The 26,138-nt window shown below is 33.8% G+C and overlaps 1 long non-coding RNA gene across 2 annotated transcripts in view; it reads right to left on the minus strand.

Moving 5' to 3' along the window:
- Window positions 1-20,189, minus strand: part of LOC144972495 (uncharacterized) — a 41,640-nt gene extending 21,451 nt beyond the window's left edge. The window contains exon 1 of one of the 2 annotated variants that reach the window (XR_013645368.1): window positions 19,737-20,189. This is a non-coding gene — a long non-coding RNA (uncharacterized LOC144972495). Of the gene's footprint in view, window positions 1-17,969; window positions 18,187-19,736 lie in introns of those variants that run through there. The other variant, XR_013645367.1, reaches the window with a different exon arrangement.
- Between the last annotated feature and the right edge of the window lie 5,949 nt (window positions 20,190-26,138).

The raw sequence follows: 26,138 nt of genomic DNA on the forward strand, positions 1-26,138 counted from the left end.
CTTTTAAAAAAATGGGAAAAATTTATAAGGTTTTCTTTGTTGTCATCCGCACCTGATGTTTTTATGCGCTTTTATAACAACGTTCTTTATCATATGCCATTTGTTTTATTTGGTAGTTTTATATAGAATTATTCATAGCCAATGAGACAAATGAATTAAGCCAGGATTAAGTTGATAACCAAGAGGATTATTATGAAGTATGTTTTTTTGAATCTAAATGAATATAGAGTGCGAAGGTTAGAATAATGAATGCATGGCATTGATTGGAATTATATTTGGGGAAAAAAGTTGCTCATCACCGGTCCATATATACTACTTCGATGATAAGAAGGGGGTTGACATCATTGCAAATCGTTGCCGCAGTCGTTAACAGTCAGTGGCACGATCTTGCTGCTGTTCCCTCAAATTATTTCTCTTTCTCTTACAAGTTTTAAGCCTTTAAAATTGCAGATAACTTTTTGTTTTCTTCACAATTGTTTTGGCAAACAAAACTAGTTACTCCCAAGGCATCTCAGATTCGAAACTGTTGACAAAATGTAGGTCATTTTTGGCCTCTCCTTGCCAGATGTGGGAAGATTGCCACATTAGTTATGAGAAAAAACATCTTTTGTATTCAGATTCATTGAAATTTGAAGAAAAATCTTTGTTATATTTACAAGAACGAAAAGCTTGTAAAGCTCGATTTCCTCAACAATTTTCTGTATAGATTGTACTTATTACTTTTAAACTTGAGTTTAAAAAATCAATTTGTATTTTGGGTCGATATGACTTTTCAGTAAAATCTTGGAAATGGTCGGCAAGGAGATAGGTTATCAGGGAGTGCGGCTATGTGGTCTTGTGGTGTAACACTCGCTTTCGGATCGGAAGGTCCTGGGTCCGAGTGTAACATGAGACTTCAAAAATGAAAAACAAAATTCTTTGTCAATGCATGTCAGAAGTATGTGTATTACTTACTTTATTCTGTTATCCCCCCCCCCCCCCCCCCCCTCTTTCAATACGAAACTGAATACTGTATTATTCTAGTCTAAAGTGCAAATTATTCAAACACCGCCACGTGCTGCATGCGGGCATTAATAAAAGAATAAATATCTTTTCGTTCCACCAGCTTAATAAAACAAATTGAAACGAATTAAACTAAACAACGGGACCATTGCTGTAACGAGACGGTTATCCATACAATGTTTATCAGTACTTCAAAGAGGAATAAATGACGAGAGAGAAGTTAGATAGTCTGCGTTGATTCATTCAAGAGGGAAGAGAGATGATTAATATAATATATAAAAGAGAATAGAATCACATAGAGATGAATTGTTTCGTTAACAATAGTTCATTCTTTGGGTGTTTTAAAAAAAATCTCTTACTATGTAATGTACAACTCAAGCGTAAAATAGATTGATCTTGAATAGGAAATGAACTAGCATTCCATTCTACTACAATGAGCATTGTCTTTCCGTGTGAATTAGAATATTATAGTATTACATTATCATTATTATCAGTGAGCAATTCGCCATTCATCCATTCAGTCATTCACTCGACTTGGAAAGAGGAGAGATGCGGCATCTTCTTCTCTTTGAAGTTATTGTCATGTGATGCAACCTGTGACACACCACCGATATTTACCTGTAGCCATGTCATGAGCGGCTGTGCCATCATTGTTTCAAGCATCGCTGATTATAACACACCCGTTCTGCTCACTCGCATACTTCATCGTCACTCACCAGTCACTGATTGCTAACGGCCCTCGTCGTAGATGATAACAATTAAAAATTTTAACATTTTACACGTGACTTGGAAAGTTTTAATGGCGTTCCTTTTTTTAAATTTTCTTTTTGGTTGGTTTAATTGTCAATCTTTTTGACCACGTATTTTTATTACTGAATTATTTTATCGAAATTGTTGAGCCATTTACGAATCTCATCATAAAATTGTCATCCAATTAAGAATTGATTGGATTTTTAACTGATTCATAAAGGTTTATGTTGTTTTTCTCTTTGTATAAGTGTCCCTCTGTATTTTCAAATAAGCAACATTCTGAATGATATTTTTTTTTGGAAGGATATTCTCACTTTTGTGTATGTGTATGTGTGTGTGTGTGTGTGTGGGGGGGGGGGCGTTTTTACTTTTTAAAAAATTATTTATGTTTTACATATTTATTTCTTCGCTTGTATTAAGTCTTTTTTGTTTTGTTTTGTTTTGAATTTCTATGTGGAGCATTTTGCTGTAATCTGGGGAAAAATCCCAATTTAAAATATCATTTAACAAAAACCTAAATTTTTTCCTTCCATTATTTTCTTTCTCTCTGTTTGTGTGTGTGTGTGTGTGTGTGTGTGTGTGTGTGTGTGTATGTGTGCGCGTGTATGTGTGTGTATGTGTGTGTGTATTTGTTTGTTGCTGTTGTTGTCTAGACTAACTACATCATCCTTATACGCACTTTTCTACTCACTTCATATCTTGTTGTATCCACTTCTATTTGGTATGATTTGATTTATATCGTTTATGAAGTGTTTTGTATAACTCTTGGCCAAAGGTTGTTTAATGTAACCCGTTTGATAAGCAACCATTCTCAATGTCGCTTGGCGGTAGAAGAAGAAGGAGGAGGAGGAGGAGGAGGAGGAGGAGGTTGAATGTGGAGTAGGAGGAGGACTATTTATGATATTTATTGTCTCCACACAGAATCCCATGAAAATCATCATCGGCCGGATAAAAAAAATAACAAAAACAAACAACAACAACAACAACAACAAAAAAAAAACAAACAAACAAAAAACTTTTTAAAAAAAACAAAAACAAAAACAAAACAAAGACATCGCTATTTGTAATTGATAAGAGGAATAATCTTACGACTCCTAAACCTTTTCACTCGTTACAATAAGTATACTACGATGTTGTATTTTTTTTTTCGGGGTAGGGAGGTTGTTTGTTTGTTCTTGTGTGTGTGTGTGTGTGTGTGTGTGTATGTGTGTTTGTGTGTTTGTTTGTTTGTCTGTTTGTTATTTTTGTATTTGTTGTGTTATATGCTTCTTTCTAAAGTTTCTTTTCACTTTTTTTTTGTGATGAAAATTAAAGTCCCAAACAAAAGATCTGTAGTTGTCCTCATCCCCCTTTTTCTCCTCCTCCTCCTCCTTTTCCTCCTTTTCCTCCTCCTCTCCCTCCTCCTCATCGTCGTGACATTTTCCTTCTTCCATGTATATTGCCTACAATTTTATGGACTAAGAAGAACGGGAACAGAATTATTTCAGTTCAGACCATAGCGCCCTATTTTGAGCTCTTTTATCCAGACGTAAGCACGTGATAGAAGCTTTATTGCGCTTAACCCGGACACGACACCGCACGTGCCTTTGTCTCATTAGGTGACAGGGAGCTAAGGTAAGGACCCCCCCCCCCCAACCTTTTTTTTTTTTTTTTTTTTTTTTTTTTTGTTTTTGTTTTTGTTCAATACCGTAGTCATCTAATTATGAAACCATATGGATAATAATGGCTGGTTGACTTTTTTTCTCTCTCCGTCACTAAAGAGCCACAGACATCCCCACCACTACCAGCAGCGGCATATGACTGTTAAACTTCTTTTCTCTTTTATTCTTCATTTTCATGTGATTATCATTTACATTCATATGTCAATATATTGTGGCAATGTATTATGTTGTTTTTAGAAAAGTAGAAAAAGAAGGAGGAGGAGGAAGAGGAGGAGGAGGAGGGAAGAGGAGGAAGAAGTTGAGAAAAATGAGGAGGGATACGGTTAGGAGGAGTAAGAGAGGGGGGGGGGGTGAGAGGGAGGTAATGAGAACACAAACACGCGCGTGCAAATACACAGACTTTGAGCAAAAATAGCGTAAAATAAATGAAATCGTAGGACAAAGAGGACATTAATCAATGGACAATATCTCCCTGATGCGATATGATGAAGTCAACGATTATATGTGGAAGGGTGGGTGAATCAAATGAATGAATCACTGGTTGGGGGAGTGGTGAGTTGCAGTTGTGGGGGGAGAGGGGCGTCTTATGAAATTTTAATGATCTTCGAAATTATTACTGATAAAGCCAATTTATCACATGGGATCGTGAGGATACAATAAATGGCCTGTATTGAAACACAAATGTGAATATTGTTGGTTTGTTTGTGTGTGGGGGTTTGGGGGATCATCATCATCATCCTCATCATCATCATCATCATCATCATCATCATCATCATCATCATCATCATCATCATTAATATTATTATTATTATTATTATTTTTAATTATTATTATTATTATTATTATTATTATTATTATTATTATTATTATTATTATTATTATTATTATTATTATTATTATTATTATTATTATTATTATTATTATTATCGAACTTTACAACACTGTAAGTTTACACCACAATTTATTATCAAATCTTGATTTGACTGGTGCTGATTATAAAGGCTGATAAACGTTTCATCACCTTTATCACCAATAAGATCTGACGGATATTATAGAATACGATTAAAACAGGATTTAATATAAAAGCTGGGTTTTAGTTCATCAGGAAATATGATATTTCATGTCACAAATACCGAACTCTTTATAAGTTGGGATCGACTTTATTCGAAGCTTACATGATGTTGAACCGATTTCACCAAGAATGCAGTGAGAGCGGTGTCCCGAGTGTTCCAATAGCAAATTAACGATTACGTTCCCAACCTACAACGAACGACGAGGAAGAAAACGAAGATCTGTCCTCAAAGTCTTAGGACAGATCTTTGTTTTCTTCCTCGTCGTTCTTCGATCGTTTTAGGACGTAATCGTTAATTTGCTAAGAGCAAGTTAATGTTAACGATTACGTTCTCAACCTACAGAGATCAACGAACGACGTGGAAGAAATGAAGATAGGTCCCAAGACTCTGAAGACAGATCTTCGTATTCTTCCACTGCTGCTGTGCTTATGGTGAATTAGAATCCTCGGCGGTGAAGAGCTAGAAGACAAATATGCATACATAAGGAGTGTAAAGGGAGACCGATGCAGTGGTCCTCCTAGGCGCCATGATTTTAAACAACCATCATGGTACAGTATTCTTGCAGTAAATAAACAGACTAATACATGGAGAGTCTCGGCTTTAAAGGGTTAAATAGACAACTCACCGCTCATGTGATGATTGTATTATCACACGCGTCATGCACACATAACATATTATTATTATCATTAATATTATTCAACACCTCGACACATTCCATCCACTAAGATCAAAGCATTTTGGGTAATAGCTTCGAACAACACGACCAAATCACACCGATCCATCACTGTCTCAACGAGACAACAGATTCTAATAGACAAGAATAGACTGTAAGAGACCCCGACAACATGCCTCAATAGCCCGGGATAGAATTGGATAGATTGAACTTTAGAATCGGGTGCACCGATTAAAGCCGGTGTTGTCAGATGGTTAGGTCACATGATCGATGGTGTGCACCTGTCAAAACAACAACAGCACAGGATATTTCACGTGTCCTAACACCCAGTGGGGAAAAAAGATTATACATAAAGAAAAAAAAATAAATTTCAAAACAATAGTAATCCATTAAATAAGGATTAATAGCGATTATATGACCTAAAAGTATCGCAAAGGCTGTCAAATTCTTAAAAAACAAAACAAACCCGAGACAAAGCAAAGAGGGATTAATTATCAAACACCACAAATTGTCACCTTTTGTGCATACCCAATGTGGAAATGAGAGAGACTGAAGTTACTGGCGGAAGTGTCATTAAGGGATTACGCTGAAACAATAGACCACGCATCAACAATTTTCTGAGAGGCGATCAGTCACAACAAATAACAAGCCCAGACGTTTTGCCATTCGTTTAAATTTTAAAATGGTGGCTCATTTATTCAGTTATGCCTCTTTTTTTTTATTCCAATTTTCGTCTCACCCATATACAGTATTTCTTAATTAACAATTAGCATTATTTTGCAAGCGCATGATTTGAAACGTTTTTCTATTTCGTAAACCAAAACCAAATATAAATAAATGAATAGATAAAAAAAAAATAATAAAAATAAATAAATAAATAAATAAATAAAAGTACTAAAAGGGTGAAAGGATGAGAAAAGAAATTTGAAAAATAAAAAGAGACAAGCCTAGTAACCATATTTTAGGAAGATGGTTGAATAATATTTCTTGATTTTTTTATTTTTTTTTGCACTCATAAACCCAGTTTATAGAGCAAGAAAGTTCAAAATAGATCATAGTGATTTTGTGTGGGACGATAAATGTTATGTTTTATTCAATTCCGTGCCATGATCAGGCATAGATGAGGCAGCTGGAGGTAGGCGTTGATTCTGCTGTTGTCGCTGGCTATCGAGAGTCTGTCAATCATGTATCATGACAATTGAATGGTGTGAGTTTGTCACAAGCTACCCATATTTGATGGACAAGGTAGAGAGGATGAAGAGAAATCTTACGTTACAAGTACAAGGGAGTGAACCAAGAACTAAGAGTTACAATAGAAGTTTCTGGAGAAACTCATTAGGTTTAATTTTCTGACCTTAATATAAACTAGATATACACACAGATTGATATTAAAGTACTATGTAATGTTATATCGTTTAAAAATTAATAATTATATATATATATATATATATATATATATATATATATATATATAATATATATATAAATCCGCTGTTAGCGTCATCTATTCTTACGATAGGATCAGTAGATAGGATGACCATCTCCTGATTACCTGCTGATAAAGACACATTATTCATAATCAGTGGAGAATGTTACACAGAGTGATAGACGCGTTAGAGGTGAAAAGAAGCAATGGGGTGTGTGTGTGGGCGGGGGGGGGGGGGGGGGGAGAGGGTGTATTGATTTACATACGTAATATAGCCCTAAGCGTATTTTAATATATTGTGGGGAGACCACAAACTTGTCCTCCAAAAGCCAAAGGAGGAGTCTCGTCTCAGGATAAGTAAGACATCGCTCTTATTTTCTTTAACTGGGTGTGATAAAAAAAAAAAAAAATCTCATTGACGCATTTATCAAAATCTTTATATTTGTTTGCATCTATTCCCATAAAATATTAGCGCGTAATAATATACAATTCTTTCATCTCTTTATATTTATTAAACGAGACATTTTTATCGTACCCAATAACACAACGAGCTTGCGAGTATGTGTTATTACACGATAAAAAAAATATGAGTTTAATCAATGCAATGAAATGAAAGAATACGTTTATTCCATCCCTCCAAGTAAGATTATTAGATATTTTGTGACCAAATGGCATGGTATTAGTATTTCTATTCTCCATAATTTGTATCTTTCTCCATCTGCTTGAATGACAATTTGTCCAAAAACAAAAACGTTGGATTTGTATTCATGCGCACGAAAGGACTATTTTTAATCGCCAATCAGCAGCCTTTTGCACCTTAGTTCACACCAATAAAATGTGCGTAAATATTCTGCAACCGTTGTATAAATTTTTTATTCAACACGTTCAAAGCATTATTCAACGATTAGAGTAATCGTACAAGCTTCGCACAGCTGATCTTGACTTTCGATCCGCACACTTTTTGTGACTTAGATTTTCGAAATTCGTTTCAATACGTTAAATGCGTGAATTGCACAATCACAGCCTCAACCGATGTTCCTTCTTGCTTCTTTAGAAAGAAAAACAAGGTTGCAGCTTATTTTTCGCTCCATTTAACCCAAGCTACTTTCCTGAAATCAGAAGATGGGTGATTATCAACTTTCTTTCTTCCCTGGGATGACGCATGCGGATAAAGGGGAGAAGCGGTTTTCAACTACGTATTTACTAAGAATTGATAGGGTTTTCCAATGAGATAGATGGAATAATATCAAGTTTAGACTCATAATTTTTGACGAGACAGTCGATCAGAATCTGATCTAAATTAATGAAACAGACAGACGAACCAGTGTTAAAATTATAGAATTTTGAAAATATGTTTCAATCAGTGAAGAAAAGTTTAAAAAAAAAAAATCTAGATCTAAACTCTAAATCGTTTGATATGTAAAAGAAGTCTTGCACTCTCGCGCTTTGGAATCAGAATTTTTATTCTCATCTTGCGCCATCAAGGTCGCAGTATTTTGAAATCAACCGGAAATTCAAACAGCAACAACCCTGTACCATAATGGTTGTTTAAAATCATGGCGCCAAGGAAGACCACATCATTGGTCTCCCTTTAGAATATTTATTTGTCTTCTAGTTGGGTCATACTCTTCATAAAAGTCAGGACAATGTAGTTATATTAAGTCATTTGCTCGACGGAGTTACGTTGTATAAAAGATTTGACCTTTGTGAAATTAGAAGCAAATCCAAACCTTTTTATTTAAAATTTATTCATGTTTTTAAAACGCTATACTATCAGCTGTACTATTCTGACCGGGAAACACATAAATGATGTACGATTAGGAAACCATTTAGATTATTGTAACTTTATGGTGCCAATAAACCAAGTTGTCAAAGACATCATAGGGCAAGAAATTATGATTCAAGTTATTAATAGAATTGGAATTGGTTTAAGTCTCAGAACCCCAACCCCCTCTTACTTTTTCCTATTCCTCCCCCAACTCTCAAAAAGAATGTAACATTGAAAATGCATTCTCAGTGATTTTAATATCCATATTAATAAAAAAAAAAAAAAAAAAAAAAAAAAGAACCATTGCAGTTGTGCCGACATAACTAAAATGAAATAAACAGAGCTTGAAAGTATAGAGTGAGAGTATTAAAGGCAAAACAAATTCTCAACACAACATTTTTGATTTTCAATATTACTAAAATAAACAATATGTAAAGGTGTTGAACATCACGGGAATACTGCCGTACTCTCGAAAAACACTTTTTTGAAATTTTGGCTAGAAAACTCGTCATTCAAATGGACTGATGAAAATGGCCCTTATCTTGATAATAACTCTCAAACCGGCGCGAAGTCTCAGGTTTTAGAGTCTTTGCAAGATAATGGTCATTTTGATTGATCAGTAATAAAGGACGAATTTTCCGGCCATTTTAAAAATGTAAATATTATATATATATATATATATATATATATATATATATATATATATATATATATATATATATGTGTGTGTGTGTGTGTGTGTGTGTGTGTTTGTGTGTGTTTAGGTACGGTAGAATAGAAATAACTTTTTCAGTCCCACAAAGGGTTGAAGTGCATCCCCACATATCTATATTTTTAACACTATCTCTGCAGATACAGCTGTTGGTACACTTGCAAGAAATAAACAGTTATTATACCACAAGCTGTTCAAAAATTCCAGTTTTTCACAAAATTACTTAGAATAAGCAGTAATCATAAGTAGGATAATGGTTATATATTATTGTTTATCATAATTTAGCCATACATGAAATGAATCCATTGGTAGATCTAAGCACCAATCATACACAAATTTGTATACTATAATCTCACAGTTTAAATATACATTATGATAAAACATTCGAACATAAACACATACATGTAAACCCACCCACACACATACATACACACACATACACGCACGCACATCTCTGCTGAATGACGGTGGACACTTGATAACACGATTTCTAAGGAAAATAGACGTCATTTGGCTCAAGGGGCCAAATTTTAATAACATTATGGCTATCTATCTTTGGCTCTATCTCGTGTTTGGCCAAACCTTAAGTGAGGATATGGCGACAGGTTGGATGACTATCTCCATCAACCCCTCGTTTTTTTTATGGCTTATAGTCACCATCATATCATGTTTTGTATTTTTTTTCCGCCCCTTGTTTTGGTCATACCGATAAAATGATTACCATTAAAACCCCATTGTCAGCCTATAAAAAATTATTGATATATATATATATATATATATATATATATATATATATATATATATATATATATATATATATATATATATATATATATATATATAATTTTTTTAAATATTTACCACAATGTTTGAGACAGTCTACATTAATGTTTCAGGCTTAATTTACCATCGTCAGGACTGAGTTGTTTTGTTGAATGTTGTTGTTTTTTGAAGTGGTTCCGGTTTAAAGTTAATCAACAAGAATTTCCGCCGATGTGGACACGTTCCGTACATCTCACTTTTCGTGTTGAGTGTGGCTTCATGAGGGTGTTTGATTATAGTATATTTCTCTTCCAGGCATAAGCTGCATTGTTTTGATGTTGGTGTGTATCCTGTTGCTTTAGATAAAATTTTCCATGAAATGTTGTGGTCTAGTTTGTTGTCTTTTAATTTCCAAATATGTTCGCTGAGTTTTGTGGATGTTTTTTTGTTAGTGTTTCTAAATGTTGAGGTGTGGAGGTTGTATCTTGTTTTGAAATTATTTTCTGTTAGTCCTACATATTTTTCTTGCTTGTTTGTTTTAGTTTCTGTGACTGTGGCTTGGTAAATTAAACTTGATTCTAAGCATTGTTTGTTTAGCGGGCAATGTTCTTTATTTCTGCAGTTGCATTTTCTGGTGGGTGGGTTTTGCTCTTGTCGGTGGTTTATTAATATTTTTTTGTTGTGGCTTGAAATTATTTGTTCTATGTTGCGCATACACGAGTAGCTTATTTTTATGGTATTCCTGTTGATAATTTTATGTAGCTTGTGGTTTTTTTTTAAAGTGTGTATCAATTAACTTCAGGAACTGCTGTCCACCAGAAAATGCAACTGCAGAAATAAAGAACATTGCCCGCTAAACAAACAATGCTTAGAATCAAGTTTAATTTACCAAGCCACAGTCACAGAAACTAAAACAAACAAGCAAGAAAAATATGTAGGACTAACAGAAAATAATTTCAAAACAAGATACAACCTCCACACCTCAACATTTAGAAACACTAACAAAAAAACATCCACAAAACTCAGCGAACATATTTGGAAATTAAAAGACAACAAACTAGACCACAACATTTCATGGAAAATTTTATCTAAAGCAACAGGATACACACCAACATCAAAACAATGCAGCTTATGCCTGGAAGAGAAATATACTATAATCAAACACCCTCATGAAGCCACACTCAACACGAAAAGTGAGATGTACGGCTCGTGTCCACATCGGCGGAAATTCTTGTTGATTAACTTTAAACCGGAACCACTTCAAGAAACAACAACAGTCAACAAAACAACTCAGTCCTGACGATGGCAAATTAAGCCTGAAACATTAATGTAGACTGTCTCAAACATTGTGGTAAATATTTAAAAAAATAATAATTCGCTCCATTACTACATGTCGAGCACTTTTCGTACCATATTTGTATCAAACACGATTCAATATATATATATATATATATATATATATATATATATATATATTATATATATATAAATATATATATATATATATATATATATATTATATATACATATACATATATATATATAAATATATATATATATATATATATATATATATATATATATATATATATAATATTTTGTTTGTTTGTTTTGTTGTTTTTTTTTTGTTTTTTTTTGTGTGTTTTTTTTTGGTAGTCTTAATTTGTTTTGTTTTGCCTTCGGGGCATATTATTGATGTATGAGTGTGTGTTTGTTTGAGTGCGTGTATGTCTATGTATGTGTGTGTGAGAGAGAGAGAGAGAGAGAGAGTGTGTGTGTGTGTGTGTTTGTAAGCGCGTCTGTGTATTTGTTATATATTTGTCTCTGTGTGTGATCCCCTAAGACTAAAACTGCGTATACACGAACCAGATTTTTCGTAGCTGGTATGTACCTCAAAGGGTGTGTAATCGAATTAGTGTGTATGTGTGTGTTTGTAAGGAGGGGTGGTGTGTGACCTCGCATTTGTGTATCCAGACGGCTTAATTGCAATTGGGAGCCCGAGCTACCTGTCGATTTGGTTATTGAGGCCCTAGGGGAGGGGCCTAGAGTAGAGATGGGTAAGGAAACTGGCAGGGCAGGCGGGAGGAGGAAGGGGGGGGGGGGGAGAAGTGAAAGGGATGGAGGGGGGGGGGGGGTAGAAGATGGTGTGATGGATTGAGTGGGTGTTGAAAGGAAAACAAAAGAATACAGGTAAACTGAGGGATAAATTGTCCTTGGTCTTGGTTGTGGTCAAGGTAGTAGCTAACTTGCAACCATTTCAGTGGTCACTGACCACCACACCCCCCCCCTCCCCCATCCCACAAGTTGAGCTTTTATGTAGTGCAATATCCACTAAAGTGCTCAAAGCGCTTTACAAGGGGTCACTAACTAACAGGAACACTTAATTCACGTAGGACGACACATTACGCCGATTACAATTTTTTTTTCTAAAGAGACAACGCTGTTTACGACCGGGTACTCATTTTACACCCGAGTCCGGTGAAGACGAATATATATATATATATATACACACACACACACACACACAACACACACTATATATATATATATATATATATATATATATATATATATATATATAAACTTATTATTTTATTCATTTATTTGTCAGTTCGTCTTTACATTTATTGTCTTTTATTCAAAGACAATATAACATGGATAAGTGTATAGATTGAACCTTTCCATAAAATTTTAGAAAATTGAGAAAAAGATAGTAATATAAAACAAAACAAAAACAGTTTTGCTTACACGAATATCCTAACCATACTATGGCTCCAGTAGCTGATAATATGTTCAAAGTTATTGTTTACAAAATCCGTACTCGATCAAAATGAACTAATTGCTCAATAAGATTTCCTATAAATTAATTAAGAACATGTAGAGTGTGCATATCTCATTAAAATTGGTATGAGATCATAACAATATCAATATCTGCAACATGGTAACACAAACATTTTAAAGGATAATAATAGATATTTTTTTGCCTGCTTCATTTTTTTTTTTTTTTTTGGGCGGGGGGGGGGGGGGGGGGGGGTGGTATAATTTTATTACAATAGTTTTCAGACAGCAGCTTTCTGTTCTTTTTATGAAATAGCTTGTTGTATAGAATAATGTGTTAGATGAATGAGACTCAACATAATAATATATCAAGACATAAAAGCATTTTAAGAATTAGTTTTGGCCAGATTTGATATACTGTATAAAGAGTTTTATAACGGTTTCAACTTCCCAGGTTACTTATGTCATGTCAATATGATATTCTGGAAGAAAACCCAGTTTTTGTTTCATAAGCAAATTTATTAAAAGGTATTGTAATTTTTTAAAGTTAAAATCTGTATGGAAATACCTCTTTGAATGAGTTGACAGCAGGCGAGAAATCTCTCCATTAAAAAATAACTAACAATCAGTAAGGGTTAGAAAGTTAAAGATAGTTTGGATAAATCTAAAGCAAAACATAAATGCGATGTTATAATATAAATATGATTTTCTGTATTTTACATCAATTAGCATGAAGTGAAACTAACAATGAGCAAATTGAGATTAACTTAATGTATTCATATTATAGATTTAGGGATATAATCTATACAACGCGTTCTGCCAATTACAATACTAATAATGAAGATACTTGCCAGAGGAAATCATTTTATAGTTTCCGTGACATCACAATCATTATATCATGGGAAAGTGAAAATGTTTTAAAAAGTATATACTTCCTCCTTGTGATTAAAAAAAATCTATCAAAATTTTCTTCAAGATCAATACAACTATTTCAATGTTTTGATCTTTTTCTTGTCCATTTTTGTTCATCTTTATGATTTTATTCTGGAATTTATGTTTGGCGTACAGCAATGTTTAAATCACTTTATTTTTGCAATATGGCGTAAGACAAAAACATTTTTTCTTACCCCACCCCCTCCCCCCAATAAATAAAATAAAAAAATAGAATGTAAAGAAAAATTAAAAGTTAATTATACAAAACAAACAAAAGAAAAAAAAAGTTAAAGACCAAGAAAAAAAGCCTAAAAAATATCAATAACAAACAATCCAAAACAAAACAAAAAACCCCAATAACAACAACAACAACAACAACAACACACAAGTGTGCGTTTTCTTTTAGAGCCCATTGACTACATGACTGAGAATGTGAATATGTCCATGTGTGTCAAGCTTCATATAAATATGTAAATGGTGAAACAACCTTTTTATGCAATTTCTTCCTTGTCCATTTTCCACATACTAATATTTTCAAAAATCTGATTAAGCGTTATTGAATTCTGATTAACTGCCCTGGACAAGATCAAATGAACTATTTAAAAGCACATAAGCCTTCTTCTTTTGTTTTCTTCTATTCTTAAAGACTCCTTACAAGAATTTATTGAATTAGTTTGGTAATTTTAAAAAGCAATGTTTTTTCGCCTCCTAATTACAGACATCAAACGATTTCAAAATTAAGTCATCATACAGTCTTATGCATTGACAATCTATTTGCGTCTTTGATCAACTCCAGCCAGCTGTCGGTTCATGATCTATTATTTGTTTTGTTTCTTGCTTTGTGTGTGTGTGTGTGTGTGTGTGTGTGTGTGTGTGTGTGTGATTGTGTGTGTGTAGTGAAGTGAACATGATTAAAGAGTAAAAGAAAAAAGCAATGTGCTCAACGAGTAAATCATGCATTTATTATGTAATTTTTAAAATTTCTTTTTGGAAAACAATTCATATTCTCATGAATGTGCATTGCTTGTGGCTTGATGATTTGGTAGTGGCGTTTTCTGGCTTCATAATATGATTAATACATTATGTCATTTACATCATCACTTTTTAAATATTGCGATCATGTTGTATTCTTCCTTTTTATGGAATTTTGACCAGTTTTTTCAGTTATGTCTAGTATGTGAGAAGAATAGATGTGTGATTATTTATTTCGGCTATGTTCAGAAATGAATTAACTTTGACAATTGAAAGAGGAGAATTAAGTTGTTGGAATAAATTTCTAGGCATTCAAGAATTAGTAAAAAACACTCCATAGGTAACGAAAGTCATAGAAATGAAACGACACATTGTGAAAATCCATTCATTTATTGCCATGGACAAATTAATTAAAGAATTATTATTCGTGAGAACTGCAGTTTCAGTCAATTAAATAAAATAATGAGCAACACGATTTATTTTTACTCTTTCGGCATTTCATACAAAATTTGTTTTTCCTCTCAGTATTACAATAACCTTACCTCATGTAGGCGTGTGGTTTTTAATTTTGTCTTTTGTTGTTAACGTCATTGTTATTGTTTATTGTTTAATGTTGCTTTTATTTTGTTGTTGTTGTTGTTTCTTCTTTGTTGATGTGCTTATTTATTTATTTATTTATTTATTTATTTATTTATTTCTATTTTATCAATTGTGGATCTAACTTGCTTTGAAATGCAATGAAATTGAACGCATCCATATTGTGTTTATGCACTGTCAAGACTAGATATTTCTATCCTGATCTTCTCTTCTGCTTTGATATAATATTTTGCTGATTGGTTGCTTGATTGTTTTATCAATATAGAGGAGAGCATGCTACATTATAATTTTTTCCCTCCCAAATACATGTTATAAGCATAAGATTGATAATATTGTGATAACTGTCAGAGGCGCTTGAATAAAAGAAAAATGATAAAAACCCACATAATCAGAAGAAAAAACAAACAAACAAACCCATTTTTAAAGAACCTTTTAAAAAATTAAGACATGAAATTACGACATAAACAGTTTTGTTTACATTATGATTAAATTTTACATTACTTAAAGATTCTCTTTCAAACACATTCACATTCAAGCTTTTTCAAAATTATTCTCATTTATTCTTATAAAAAGACATGACAGAATAAATTACAAAACATAAAAAATTACAAACAAGTAAAAAAAGAAAACAAAACAACTACAACAAACAAACAAAAATACAATAAGGATAACTTTTTTATTTGACCCTGAGGTTAATCAATCCAGATTTTAAATGTTTAAGAATATTTGTGATATTATATCTTGCTCACATCTATATGTACTCGTGAGTGAGAAAAACAGTTTCATCCATTTCCATGTGATAGGTGTAAATTTTGGAATATTTAAAAGGGTGGATCTGAGCTGGGGGGTGGGGGGGGGGGCAGATTTGGCTGGAGAAGAACTTATTAGGATTTAGATTCACAGTTAAGAAGAATAATATGTTATCATAGCATTTGGTTTGAATAGAGGCACAAACTTGGATAATATTTTAGGAAAGCAAGATCTATGCCTCTTTTTGCTTGTTTGTTTGATTGCTTGTCTATTGTGTCATTTGTTTGTTTTATCTACTGTCCCGTCTGGGGGGTGGGGGGTGGGGGTAGAATTGGACACTATAAAGAAAAAAGAAAAGCTGATGTTTGGTAATGGTGACAATGTCAAGATGAAAAATTCAAAAAGAGATTCGTCTTGTTGAAACGTGACGTATATCATTGTTATCACAATGTTGAACATAAAGATAATTGTGCATTGGGGTAAAAAAAAAAAAAAGTCAATGTGAAAAAAAGAACACTAACAAGCAATTTAAAAAGTTAAATAAAAAAGACAGGAAAGCAAAGAGAGATTATTATTTTTCAAATGAATCAAAAAATATTTGAAGAAGTAAAATTCAAGCAAGCTGCGATAAACAGGATTTGTTATTTTATTCTATTTTTTTTTTTTGTTTGTTTTGTAATGCTTATGAATGCTTGTTACCAAATTCGAAAATCACGATGCTTGTGTTTGTATTTCAAATAAATCTTAGGAAATTGCACATTGCCATTGAGTACATGCTGCCACTGCACATGACGGATTTTAGGCTCTGACTCTGTATGAATGCAATATAATTTAATTGTCAATAGTATCAGCTACGGAACTCATTCAGCAATATTGGATTAAATCTGATACAGGATATGAATTTGTTAAAAACACAAAACAATGAGAAAACCAATTTTGATTCAAAACAAAACAAAATAAAAGTAAGGAAACAAACAAACCAAATAAGTATTATCAACCCAAAAATGTCAAATTTTACTGCTTATTTGTTTTATACAGGTTTGTTATTATTATTATTATTATTACTATTATTATTATTATTATTATTATTATTATTATTATTATTATTATTATTATTATTATTATTATTATTATTATTATTATTATTATTATTATTTCCCAAAAGATACAAACTACAAACCATCACTCAAAAACATGACGTGTAGAATGGATGTAGTAAAGAGACCTATATCTAAAGGGGAAAATATAACACACACACACACACACAAACACACACAAACACACACATACACACATACGCGCACACAAACAATGCTAATTTTGCTATGATGAATTACAAATGAATTCTGTAATAAATTATACTAAAAGACAAAACCCGAACTTGACAAATTTTAACGACAAAGATAATCAATAAGTACAGTATACATTGGTATCGGTACAAGCGACAGGTAAATTATATTAATTATTTTTATTGCCTGGGATATGTAGCGATAAAACTGTGAAAAAAAAAAGTATTCAATCTTTGTATTAGAACATTGTACATATACCTGGTTCATAGATATTAAAGAATAGAGACATAATATTTTTTTTTTAAAGGAAAATGAGATAATCGCGTTATTTTTCTTTCAATGACATATCTTGACTTTTTCCCGATTTGAGCTTGTTTTTTTTATGAAATTAAAGCCATTTTGGAAGAAGAAAATAATATCTCAATAATCCTTTCCGACTCTGAAAGAATTAGATATTTTTAAAAAAATAGTTAAAGCGGAAAAGTGTTGCAAATAAGAGAGAACTTGTAAAGACCTTTTGGTTTTCTTTTAAAAATTAGAGACAGTTTTGTTTTTCAATTTTATGGACTCAACCAAAGGATACAAGTGACAGGAATGTAACAAACTTAAATAAATGAATGAATATTGAAAAGAATAAATGTAAACCGACCAAATAAATACAAGAAAAATGAAAGAATTTCGCATTCCCTTTTTTTTTTTTTTTTTTTTTTTGTGGACCCGCTCGTTTCCGCCATTACCGTTTTCACGTAAAGCCAAGATCAAAGCTTAGCGGTTTGACAACTATCTCTCTATCCACAGAGAAGTGCAAAAAAACAAGACTTACCAATATCTCTGAACTGTAAATATCAATGAGACATCCATTTTTAAACAAATCGATTTTATTAGATTGGTTTTGAACTATTTCAAGGGTAAAGTCACTTCATTTTGGAAAAAAAAATGGGCCCGAAACAATTACGGGCTGTCTGCGCCTGACCGAAATTGTAAATTCAAGATGGCGACGCGTCAAAAAGAAGTAGAGGGAGGAGGTCAGCATTGGCTGTGCCAATCAGCTTCACAGGAAATGTATGCAAACTCATTTGCATATAAATATATTTCTATTTTTAGAAGTAAACAAGACTTTTATCGTAAACTTAAGACCTTTCTTTTGTTTTAATCATCACAATTTAAAACTAAATATGAATTGTATTGTGAGATTGTAAACAAGTCATTCGTGAAATCTCACTCTTGTCGAACTACACCGCTTTTAAAAATCAAAAGGGAGCAACAGAAGAGGGTTCCGAGTTACTGTTTTTAAACATTGAAAAAAGTTGAAGGAAAAAACTTATCGAAGACATTAACACTCTATCTCGATCTTTATAACTTTTGATCCCAGCGTATCAACCAATTCTTTTTGACCAATATGAGTAAAAAAACAAAGCAAAGCTATGAACAATTTGTGATGTTTGTAAAAGTTTTTTAAAAGAATGTTTTATATTATTCCTTACTTTTGTTCTTATTTTAACAATTTCATTCTGAGTTGTTCGGTTTTCTTTCACCCTAAACTAAAATGAACGGTAATGGTGTTACGAGTCGCTGATATTTATTATTCACGATCTCTCTCTCTCTCTCTCTCTCTCTCTCTCTCTCTCTCTCTCTCTCTCTCTCTCTCTCTCTCTCTCTCTCTCTCTCTCTCTCTCTATTTCTATCAATATATATTTCTATCTCCCTATCCTTAACAATAACATACTTCTGAAATTGCAGTAGCCTACATTGTAAATTTTGACGAGGAGGGGGATTAAATAAGGTTTTATTTTCAGGTATAGAGTTGCCATGACGGTATTACATCCCGAGTCTGTATGAGAGTCGAAAACAGATACTTTTGTCCTTATCTATATTGTGTTCTCTATTTGTGTTGATATTCTCTATTGTGGGCGTAGTTTCCAACGATAAATTTGTTTTAAAACTGTCATAGCTACTTCCTTCGACCCAGTGGGTCATATAAAAAATAAACTTTATATATATATATATATATATATATATATATATATATATATATATATATACTTTAGGATAGTTTAATTATTCAACGAATTTTTCGTCAATTAAAAGTCAGACCAAGTCAGGTTCCAAGAAGAGGAAAAGGCTATATTTTATTACCAATTTTTCTTTTAATTATATTTTGTCTGAGCTACCAGGTAGATTATCTCAGATCATTTTCCAAGAATTATATGGTGCCTATATGCAAGTGCAATTCTCTAATTTTAATAATTTGTGTCTCCAAGACTTAAATTGTGATTGTCGTTATCTGTTTGTATCAATGCTATATTGTCTATTACTACTACTACCACCATCACCACCACCACCACCACCACTACTACTACTACTACTACTACTACTACTACTACTACTACTACTACTACACTATACTACTACTACTTCTACCACTACAACTACTACTACTACTACTACTACTACTACTACTACTACTACTACTACTACTACTACTACTACAACACTACTACTATTATAATGCTACTGCTGCTGCTGCTACTACAAAAACCACAACTAATTGTAAACATTGCTGAAAACTGGAATTAGAATAATAACTTACCATTGATTTTCAATTTGCACGACTTCCTCAATTTATTCCAAATTGTCACCAATGACATCATGTCAATAAATCAAATTTCTAATAAAACAAGAAACATCCGTCGAAATACATTCATTCAATCAATTGAAACATGCTAAAATACACCATAGCATGTCTCTTATAGTTATAGTATTATGTAATTACTACTTACAGGACACACATTTTTATTAACTAAAACACATAGATAATATAACTATCATCTCCACCATGTACTTTATACACAGACTATTTCATAATTGATTCTTCTAACACTACTTTCGCAAGCTACCGAAACTACATCTACACCTATCGTCATTACCACCAATGCCACTACTACGACAAACTACCACTACTTTCTACCTTTGTGTATTTTTCTGTTCTATCTCATTGGTCGAACCTAAGCCCCCCAGGTTTAAAGGCTAGGCCCTTTTAGCCAGACGCTGAGGCAAGTCAGGCAGCCTTTGTAAAACCAGTGGGATTAGAGTAAATACCTCTCTGTGTATGCCATAACTTGACTCGGAACGTACTAGCTACCTGGATGTAAGACATTACCCGTAAACTCACATAAAGACCACATTGATCAATACTTGCTATCGTCCACAATGGATTATTCACAGGCTGAGGACAGACAATTTTATTTCTTTACACGACAAGAAAGAGTATTTTCTTGTTTTTGAAGAATACTTTATCAAAACGCCGGATTAAATTTGAGTTTCCTTTGCGCGTGTATTGTAATGTTTACTTATTGCCTAACAATCTTTTTGCTTATAGAGCGATGCTTAATACTGCCACAATTTTACGCGTTGTCTGGTAAGATGGGCCATGCTTGACGTCACGGTAAAGGGTTTTGAAGGATTTAGACGATACAATTAGCACACTGGTCTGAATCTGAAGGAAAGACTGGTCCAAACACAACGGAATGCCGCTGGGAATTTCATTGGCGAAGGAGAAAGAGGTTGGGAGAGGGAAGGGGATTGAAATATAAGTCTGAAGATGGAGGAGAATAAAGGGAATATTACGAAATTCAATTCAAGATGTGTGTTTGTGTGTGTGTGTGTGTGTGGGGGGGGGGGGGGGGGGTTGGGGGGGGGGGGGGGGGGGGGGTTGGGGTTTTTATATTTTTGTGTTCTTAATTCTATCTGTGAACCGACTGAAGAGGGGGTTCAAGTCTTGTGTTAATCTAAAATTTATTACCTATTCATTTATTCATTCATTTATATTTTTTTCAGGAGGATGAGAGAAGGACATTGAATAAAAGGAAGAATTTTGCGAACAGATATAGCAGCCGCGAGCATTTATGTTATGTAATTTCATATTGAATAACGATGTTTTCTTGTCGGAGTCATTTTAAAAAATCTAATTGAAATTCATGTTGAATTACATATTGATCTGAGACAAATATTCATTGTACAAGGTGCGGCACTTAATTAAACAATGTAGCTCTAATTGCAAATTGCGGCCATCGACAAAATATTATAATCAGAAATGTTTTACTTCAATTGTTTATGAATTAAAATGACCCTCAAGTTCCAAAAAAATCTTTAAAATGAGACTTGAAAGGAGAAGATTGCCTTGAGAAAAGAGGAAAACGACATCAAAACAGAAGGACGTCATTGCTAGCAGCAGCTTTTAAGCGCATGCCCTGACGACATCATCATTTTATAAATATACGTTATAATACGATCCTCTAGTTCTCGCTACCGCTATTGTTGTCTTCAAGTGATTAGGCTATTCAATGTCTATCATCGGGTCCAAGGGTTTCCACTCCCCCAAGGCTATAGAATGACCAAGCATATCTACAGACATCCCGATAGCGTAGAGAGCCTTCAGAGTATACCGTCGGGAGTTCGCCCAGACTCCTCAACTGCAATCGGGGCGTCGGAGACAAAATGGCCGCTCGCACTCTCAGGTAAGCCGAGGACAAAAACAACTGACTTTAGTGCTGGGCCTCTTTGCTATGCCGCTAGCGAATTCGACGAGTTCTTTAACGGCGAAAGCGTGGGTAATACGTCACGGTTTTCTGTGGTCTCACATCTAGCTCAGCGTGTGGTTTCCGATATGGCAGGAATTTCGCTCCGTTTAAATGCAAGATTGCAGTAAGTGGGGTTTTATTTATGCCATTTCGTATTGTGTTTGTACTTTATAACTTTGTTGTTACGGCTCTTGCCAAAAATGTGTTTTTGTTAAGAACAACTTTATTGCTCCATATCGCGGTCAAGAATGTTGCTATTTTAGTAAAATAAAACAAAAAACTTGAGCTTTTATATAGCGCAATATCCAATAAACGTGCTCAAAGCGCTTTACAATCCTTGACCTACAGTAACACGTAATATACAGAACGAGACATGACGCCTGTTAGGCGAAATAACAATTTTTTTTCCGACAGAGACAATGCTGTTAACGGTCAGGTACTCATTTTACACCTGAGTTTGGTGAGAGAATATGAGTAAAGAGCTTTTCCCAAGGACTCAACTATGCGCCGAGCGAGCCTCGAACCCAGGACCTTCCGATCCGAAAGCTTGTGCCATATCACATAATAAGACCATAATTAGTCCATAAAGCTTTGCTTAATTACTTAAGTTTCTGTTTTTACTTTATTAACCGAAAAAAAATAATCACACAATGCATAATTATGCGGTATGGTCTCCGCATTGTGTAATAGACGGTCAAAGTTGATCTTAGTCGAGCTATCTTGAAACTGGCATGTCGTTCTCTACACTTTGATATAACGCATGACTACTACAAAGTGTTTTCCGCCTGATTAAATTGAGATCCCTTCACCAATTTTATGCTGGACTGTCATTGAGCTTTAAAAACAATCCAACAAATCATGGGATTGAACAAAGGTCTACCACCCACTAGCTCGGACGCTTAACCATCGAGAAAGCGGTGTAACTATAGTACTTCTGGCAAGTCAATCCGTTCTAGGGCTCGATCCAAGGATCGACAAAGAAAGTTTTTTTTTTTTTTTTTTTTTTTTGTTTTTTTTTTTTTGTTTTTGTTTTTTGTTGTTGTTGTTGTTGTTTTTTTTTTTGTGTGTGTTTTTTTGTGTTTTTTTTTTTTTTTTTTTTTTTTTTGGGGGGGGGGGGGGGGGGGGGGGCTTGCTTGGCATTGTTACCTTCACACCATTTCAATTTTTTATTTTGCTCTCTGCCAAATTTTATCCCATCGCTTCTTCTTCCTCTTCTTCTTCTTCTTCTTCTTCTTCTTCTTCTTCTTCTTCTTCTTCTTCTTCTTCTTCTTCTTCTTCTTCTTCTTCTTCTTCTTCTTCTTCTTCTTCTTCTTCTTCTTCTATCTTCTTCTTCTTCTTCTTCTTCTTCTTCTTCTTCTTCTTCTTCTTCTTCTTCTTCTTCTTCTTCTTCTTCTTCTTCTTCTTCTTCTTCTTCTTCTTCTTCTTATCCTTCTCCTCTTTCTCCTCCTCCTCCTCCTCTTTACCTTACTCTTCTTCCTCTTCCTCCTCTTCCTCTTCCTCCTCCTCCTTCTTCTGCATCTTCTTTTTTTTTTTTTTTGTTATGGTTTGTTTATCCAACGTGTTAACAGGTCGTTCTTAGTTTATCTTAAATTCATATTGATCTTTGCTATCTCTCATATACTCTGACTACTGGTTGTTTTGTATACACATAGTTATTTCAATGATTATTAATCATAGAACAGTCGGGTTTTCCCCCTTTTCCTTGGCCTTATCTCCCTTACCGGATACTGGGGGCAGACAGAGATCGGAGATAAGGGACATAATGGTGTCAGAGAGATCTCTCACTTGTGGATCGAAAGATCGGGGTTTGACTCCCAGTGGAGACATGGTCATTTTTAGTTGAGCTTTAGTTTCTACCTTTTTATTTACATACCCACAGACTGACTTCCTTCCCAACACAACGTTACTATAGCGCACTAGTTTGTTCGCTCGGTTAACGTTTGTTTGGTAGGTTGTACTTTGCCAATTAACTTTTTAAAAACTACAAAACTTACCTTATTACATTTTTTACTTACTACTTAAATTATTTTACTTACTTACATACTGGACCCCATCAATACGGATGAATTATAGAAACGCACTATCCAGCATTGACATAATTGCACACAGTGAACAAGAATTACCGTCTCTAACCAACATTCTGAATCAGGCGGCATCTAAGTGCGCTTCGGAAATCAACACAGATAAATCGCAGATTCTAGTCAACAACCGAGCTGATGCCAAAGCGAATGTCTCCCTAAATGGCGAGACGTTACAACCGGTTACAGGAAACTCGTACGAGTGTCATATCTGGAACATAAAACTAATAAGGAGGTTCTTGACGATGTGGAATAGCTAGCGGGAAGAGAGGAACCATTGGTTGCAATCGTTAAAAGACGGAAAGTTGCATAGTTTGGACATCTGTCAACATGACAGCTTGTGCAAGATAGTCATGAAAGTTACAGTGGGTAGTCAAAGAAAAAAAGGAAGACAAAGGAAAATTAAATGTGGCTGGATAACATCAAAGAATGAACTGTATGAGCTGACAGAGAAAACCAATGACCGAGATGTGTGGCACCCTGTTTTGAAGGCTGCACCCGGCAAGTTCCCCCGACGAACATCCGGTCATGGGAATGAGTGAGTGAGTAAACTGTGCAGCAGCCAATAGAAGAGCAAGTATACATTGTCTTCCAATGTTCGACGATAAATGCCAAAAGACAGGCAGTTGAGGCAAGTTAAGAATCATCTTAATTTATCGAGATTTTAAATCAATATGTTCTAACCAAAAGATTTAAGGCCAGTCCTTACAAGAGACATCGCATTGTACGTTTGTGCATTGATTACAACTATTACATATTTATATGGTGCTGAAATTTATAAACTGTTGATGCAATGTCTGTGCGAGACAATCGTTAAGAAAAAAAAATCAAATATTTTGAAGAAAAAAAGTATGGCCAAGCACTAATCGGATATCACGATGTCCTCAAAAAACCGATGACAAGCTTAAAGAACTTATACCTCAGGAAGGCTTGAAAACCCAAGTGAAGAATGGGTCTATTCCATGACGTAACTATAGTGACTTTAAGTGGGCATGGTCTATTCCATTATTGCCATGCCAACCTTTTCTGCTACACTTTTTCATGGACAACTCCATATTGGGGTTTCCCTACCTTTCTCTGCTTTATCTCCCCTTACATAAATACATTCTATCTAGCTGTCTACACTCAAACTTATCCCAAAGATAAAGATAATTGTCTATTTTATTCGTATTCTTATACCCATTCATGGTGTTATTGTGTCATAACCTACAAGCGCACTATTCTAGTAACCAATCTCTCTTGTCCTCGAATGTGTGACCGGCACGTTCTGGCATTCCTTGGGTGCTGCGATTGTTACAAATATAGTCAGTATAATAAATGTACTAAATCGCAGTTTAAGTTATTTGTAAACGCCGATAATGATAGCAACGCGACCTTTCTCATGAGAAAGACATTGATCGGAAACAGTGGAAATCATTTTTAAAAGATTTTTATGTATTTACCAATGTAGTGATATGATGAAAAGTACAAACATAGTGATCGAAATTATTGTATCTTATGTAGACATGATTTGTATGGGGGGGGGGGGGGGGGGGGAGTTGAACAAAACAACTACAAACTAGCAAGAATGGAACATGCCATTCAAGTTCAATACTTAAGAACGTGAGTATTTAATTTGATATTATATTTAGTTGATATTACTGCCTTTCTCATGTAACTGGCACCGTGCCAATGGCCCTTTATCGCCATTGTTTGGTGATAAATATACGTGGAGCAAAGATGAATGGGAATGGGAGAAAACCGTGTATGATGTGGGGAGGACGAATTTTGATAAATGATGACATGAATTATTTGGAAATTGATTGTCCAAGACGGCGTGACAAGCAGTGAAACACGAAACAGTGAGGTCTCGTTTATCCTGAAACTCCCTTACATGGAGCTTGGTCGGAAGATCGAGAGACATTAAAGTTATTATTATTATTATTATTATCATCATCATCATCATCATCATCATCATCATCATCATCATCATCATCATCATCATTATTATTATTATTATTATTATTATTATTATATATTATTATTATTATATTATTATTTATTATTATATTATTATTATATTATTATTTTTTTAAGATGAAAAAGAAGCTTGTTTTACTTTTACCTGGGGATTTGCGGCGTCATCATATACCTACACGACAACCCGCTAATTCTAATTGTTTGTGTAACAAATCTATGTGAGTTATATATATATATATATATATATATATATATATATATATATATATATATATATATATATATATATATATATATATATATATTGACGAAACAATTGAGTCTTTGATAAAATCAAAACGTTGTTTAATAAAACTCATAGGTACCCAAAAACCA

Source organism: Berghia stephanieae, chromosome 5 (genome assembly GCF_034508935.2).
Source record: "Berghia stephanieae isolate SIO BIC M18660-M18661 chromosome 5, UCSD_Bste_1.3, whole genome shotgun sequence".
NCBI classification, from domain to species: Eukaryota; Metazoa; Mollusca; class Gastropoda; order Nudibranchia; family Aeolidiidae; genus Berghia; species Berghia stephanieae.